Genomic DNA, 5,890 nt, shown 5'->3' with positions numbered 1-5,890 from the left:
GGGCAGGGAGACGCCAACCCAAGCCCACTGCCTTCCCCCAGCCAAGCCTCCTCCCACAAATGTTAGGGCGACACGCCGGGCCTCCCCTGCTCACTTGCCTTCAGACTCATCTTCCACCTGTCACTTGTTCCTCAAATTCTTGGCTCCAGCCTTTGCTTGCACCCTGCTCTCTGCCACCAGGGCTCCTCTGCCCTCGGCCAAATCCTATGTGTTCTTTAAAACCCCAGTCAAGGATCCCCTCCTCCCGGCCTGCTCTGGGCCCTGCAGTCCTGGCCAGGTGCCTCTGCTCGCACCCACGGCCACAGGGCATCCCATGTCACAGCACACAGGCCACACTGCCCTGACGCAAGCCACCGCCTCACACAGGGAGAACAGGGCTACACGGCACTTTCCATCACGGTGACGGGGAGGCCCTCCTGCTCAACAGCTTCATGACAGTCAGGGGCCATGAAGGAGAGGTGTCGCCCTGCCCCCAGCATTTAGAGCTCTACAGCTTCTGCAAATTCCCTTTTCTGTGTCAACTGTCAAAGGTAACTGCTGTTGCGGCTTGCTGTCAGCTGCTGCCACCTAATTTGCCACTTATGGGATGGAGAGCAGGAATAAGCCAGGAACCAGACTGGCTTATTAGAAAGTGGGTAAGCATGGAGCAAAGAGGCTCCTGAGGGATTTTCTGATGGAAAAAAGCCAGCGCCGGGACTGCCATGCTTGGGCTTTGTGACAGTCTATTTGCCTGAAGCCACAGAGCCAGTGGGGGTAGGGGTGGGGCGCAGGGACTGAGGGACCCAGGTAGGTCTGGAGTCCACAACCAGGGCTCTCAGGAATCCACTTTCCTGCCCCTGCGTTGCTGGAGTTGTTAACATAATAAGAGGGCCTGCTTTCAGAAAGTAGGTTAAGGTTAAGTTTAGCTACTTCACATAATCTCTTGATTTAATCTCTCCTTTCTTCACCTGCCACCGGAGGCCAAGGCGCCTACCTACCCAGCACTGCTGAGTGCCAGCCTCTGGCCTGGCATCCCTCAGGAGCCCAGCCGCCGGCTCATGTCATCACTCCCAGCCTTTTGGCCTCCTCTGTCCAAGAGGGGGGCCCCTTCCTGGACCTGAGTGCCCCCAGCTCCACACACCCCACCAAAGCACACAAGACTCTGCCGCTGTCGGAATGGGGTGGGAACAGGAGGCACCTGCACAACAAAGCAGCCCTCCAGACAGAGGCCTCCGAGCTGGGTCCTGCCAAGTCCCCGCTCCCCAAAACACCATCGCCCAGTGCAACCAGCCCCCCGAGCCATGCTTTCCTCGTCCCACAAATGGCGACAAATAATTTCTGCCTCCCAGAACCAAAGGAAAGATTAAAGATGATCATTTACAAAAAACATCACCTGGCCCAGAACAGGGCATCTGCAAATGGTGATTCCTCTTCTGGGGTCTCCCGGGGAGGGAGGCCTCCCCAAGCAGAGCTCTCTCTTACACAGCACGGACGTCCTGGCTCTCCTGCAGGACTGTTTTTGTGCCCATTTTGGGGCCTAGTGTGGTGACTCCTGTTGGGGAGTGGGGGCAGAGACAGTCCTGAGGCCCCTGCTGTGGCTCATGGTGGCTGAAGCAGCAGCTTTCTGGAAGGTCAGCAGCCAGAGAGCTCCTTACACACCCAATCACATCCTATCTCCTCAGCTTAAGGGCTGTCCCCTGTGCTCAGCATGTGCTGAGCATAAAATCCAAACTCCCACCACCCAAAAGACCCTGCCCAATCATGCCCCTGCCAACCTCCATGCCTCACCCCTCCTCTCACCCCTTTGCTGTTTACACCGATGACACCCACCCCCTTTCTGATCCTTGAGCCTACCAATCCACTCTACCACACGTGTCTCTGTACTGACTGTTCTCTCTACCTGGGGTCCCCTTCACCCGGCTTCGAGAAAGGCCATGTCTCCCAGCCTTTGGGCCTCACTCAACTCCAGTGTCATCACCTCCAAGAGGCTCTCCCCGATTGCCTCATCTAAAGCACCCCCCACTTACACTTCTGGTTGCTCTCCTTCTCCCCTCATTCCCCCATGATCTGAGAGGACTGGGTGAATTCACTGTCTCCCCCGTGTTTGCTTGAAGACCTCTGGGGTGCAGGAGGCCCTCAGTAAATACCTGCTGACCCAATGCTGAAGGAGTGAAATAGATTATCTCATTATTAAGAGATAATTATTATTCTCTCTTATAGATGGAGAAACTGAGGCACAGATAAACTAAGCAGCTTACCCCAGGCCACACACTTATTAAGAGACAGATTTAAACCCAGCCTGGGCTGACCCCAGAGTCATACTAAGACACCCAGGTCAGGGCTTCTTGGGGGCACAGATGCCCATGGGAACCACAGCCATCCCCCGTGAGAAGAAAAGGAGTGCAATTCAGGATTATGAGCCTGACCTGGAGCTGGAAAGAGAAACTGAAAAACTGAGCTCTGCAGGACAGGATCCTGGTTTCCCTGGCTACCAGCTAGGCCCCTCACTTCTCAGAGAAGCACCATCCGGCATGTCCGGCTGTGACCTGGCAAGCTGTAGACACAGGGCTATTCCCCTGGGACAAGAAGGCACTTGTGCCACACGCTTATTCTGGGCCAGGCCCTTTGCTTTGGACTTTGCAAACAGCATTGCTCTGTAAGGTATAAAACCCTCAGAGCCCATTTCTCAGATGGGACAACCAAGGCCCAGAGAAGGCAAGATGCTTGCCCAAGGCCACAGAGCTGGGAAGCAACAGACCTAGAGCTGGCCCTGGCTCAGTCTCACCGTGCTCCTAAGGGCCCCCATGCTGCCTGTTTCCTGTGAGCCTGGCATCCACCTCTCTAGGGAGAACGGCCCAGAAGGCAGATATTTGAAATCAGCACGTTTCTTTTTCCCTTCTGGCATCTGGATTTGGTTTCATTTTGAACTCAGGATTTCAAAAAAAATGAAACCAAAGCCATAGTAGTAATTGTCATTGCCAGCAGTAAGGGGAACCCACGTGTACCCAATGACTTGTGCCTGACTCACCACAGCTTTCACAACCAGAACCTGGCTAGGGTGGAGGCTAGGTCCACCGGACAGGCGAGGAAACTGAGGCTCAGAAGGGCCCAAAGCCACAAGGAAAGAGGCAGAGGCTGGGACATCGAGACCTGGCACCTCCCCAAGCTCATAAACAGGAGCGCAGCTGACTGATTTGTCCTTCCACCTCCTCTGGCCAGCTCAGGATTGGGGTACTTGAAATGAGTGTCTCTGATTCCTTCGGTATCTACTGCTTTTCCAGGAGACAGACTAGGATGGGGGATCACCAGGAACAGGGGAGAAGGAGAAGCTGCAGCACCGTAGACACAGGCAGGGGCTGTGGGGTTAGATATACTGGGTATGAATCTCAGCTCTGCCCCTTCTGAGCTGTATGCCCCTGGGCAAGTGACTCGCCCTCTGAGCCTCAGTTTCCCTATGTGTAAAACGGGTGGATTGGACTGTTGTGCCAATTCAATGGTCTAAGGGCCATAAAGCACATAGTCAGCATAGACGAGTTAAGTCACAGGTATTAGGAAATGAAGAAATAAAGGAGGGAGCACCACACGATGGGTGGGAGTAGGGCAGTAAGGGGGAGGCCAAGAGGAAGAGGCCCCAGGCCTAGAGGGTGAAGGGTGACTCTCCCAAGTACCCATCGAGGTCACCCAGTGGGGGGAGAGGGGGTGTTCAGGGGCCATCAGCTATTTACGGGGCTTCCCTCTGCCCAGGCTTGCCAAGGAGACACAGTGGCTGTGAGACAAGTCGGCAGGAGCCAGACCCGCCTGGCTGCCACCTCTGCACCTAGACCCTCTGGCCTCCATGTCCAGGGAGGAGGGGGTGCTGCCCCCACCCCAACATCCAGGGGCCTGGTTTACTCCCCAAGAAACTCTGCTCCTCCTGCTCTGCCCAGGCCTTCTCTGGCCTGTGCTCCTTGGGCAAGGGCTTTGAAAATGGGCACAAGGTAAGAAGCCAAGGGTCTGCAGCAGCCACATGCCGCCACCCCACCCCCACCCCCACCCCCACGCACCCTCGGATGAGCACAGCAGACACCTGCTGACTGCTTACTACACACCAGAGGCTGCTCCCAGCACTTGACCCACTCACTGATTGAATCCCCACAAGGCTACAGGGAGGTACTATGAGCAGCCTCATTTCACAGGTGAAGAAACCAAGGCAGAGAGAGAGCAATCACCTGACCAAGGTCACATGGCTAAAAGGTTGCAGAGCTGGAACTCGAACTCAGGTAGTTGGGCTCGACTCCAGCTTTTAACCATACATCACTCACACACACGCACACACAAGGACTAACTCCCCACCACACACGTGCAGATGCAGACCTCCCATGCCCATCTAGAGATGCCCCACACTGACACACCCCTACACAGGACCCCTGTCGTCTCAGCCCACCCTTTCTCTCCTGCCCTTATCAAGGAACATGCATTTGCACCTGATGACAGCCGCTCTCACCCCTCGAGCACTCCCAGGGGCCCAATCAGCTCCAGAATGACCACAGCGCTGCATATGCTCTCTCACCCCTTGCACATCCAACCTGTGCACGCGCACACAGACACAACCAAACAGCCACACCAGTGACCTCCACCAGCCCCTGCCACATATGAATCAGGAGTTGATGGGGTCCCCAGCCATCCCCTTGGGTTCAGGAGGAAACGCAGGGGCCTGGAGGCACTTGGGGCCAGGAAGGGAAACAGCTGGGGCGGGAAGGAGGCAGCAGGGCTTTCAGGAGAGGAGCGGGCGACTGCAGCCGGAAAGCGGTCTGCAGAGGGCAGTGTGTGCCAGCCTCAGCCTGCTGTCTGCTGGCGTGACCCCGCGGGACACCGAGACTCCCCACTCGGCCAGCCCCAACCCTCATTTGTTCGTTCTTTCATTCGAAAATACGGGTACCAGGCAAGCACCCACTCTGTGACCCAGGCCCTGTGGGAGCCCCACTGGCTTCAGCGACCAGCGGGATCGCGAAGTCACACACACAAAGACAAATCAAAACCGGGAGGAGAGGCTTCCAAAAGATGGGGGAGGGGCGCGGAAAGAGAACCTATCCCCGGCAGGCGGGACTTCTCACCAGCCCCCACCAGCCCAAGCCCGAGCGGGGCGGTGAAGGGCAGAGGCTCCTTCGAGCAGCGGGACGCGGGGGAGGGGAGTTTCTAAGGTAGGGGTGCCGAAGGGGTGGCCAGCGTGGACTTGGACTCGGCTGTCTGCAATGGGAAGAGGTAGGGTTTTGAACTGCTAGAGAAGTCGCAGTCGGTTTTTTGCATCATCACATCTGAGAAAGCACCGTTATTTAATGGGCTCCAAAGTCTTGCTGAGCTTCGAAGCTGTCCAGCTGCTCCCTTCCCCAAACTGAAAACAGCGAAGGCGTGAGCCGGGTCCGGAGCTCCCGACCTGCCAGCCACTGCGAATCTCAGCCCTTCCCAGGGCCTCAGTTTCTCCAGCAGCCCCGCAGTGGGAGCGCAGGGAGGGCGGGCCGAGGCCGCGGGGTATCCGGCTCCGCCCGGTTTCCAAGGAACTCGCGCCCGCCGCGGCCCGCAGTCGGGGTGCCCCTCCCGCGCCGCTGAAGGGTTCCTCCGAAGCCTGTGGTCAGGCCGCCGCTTCCTGGGAAGCCCAAGCCAAGAGCAGCGGCAGCGGCCGGCCTGGAAGGGGGCGGGGGCGGCCGCCCGAGAACCCGGAGGGGAGGAAGACGGCGGGGCAGCCCGAGGGGTCCGAGCCGCGACCCGCTGGGGACTGAGGTGGGGCCCTCAGGCCTTAGGGTCTACGGCGGGTAAAACCGAGTCAGGGAGCAGGGTTAGGGGTCGGTCAGATCCTAGGGACGGGGGGTAGGAGGGGGCCTTCGGGGCTTCCTGGAGGGGTCTGGCTCGAGGAGAGAAGAAGGCAGGTATCTGC

Source organism: Choloepus didactylus, chromosome 21, assembly GCF_015220235.1.
Source record: "Choloepus didactylus isolate mChoDid1 chromosome 21, mChoDid1.pri, whole genome shotgun sequence".
Lineage (NCBI taxonomy): Eukaryota > Metazoa > Chordata > Mammalia > Pilosa > Megalonychidae > Choloepus > Choloepus didactylus.
The sequence above is the reverse complement of the archived record's forward strand: the minus strand, read 5'-3'. Positions refer to the sequence as shown.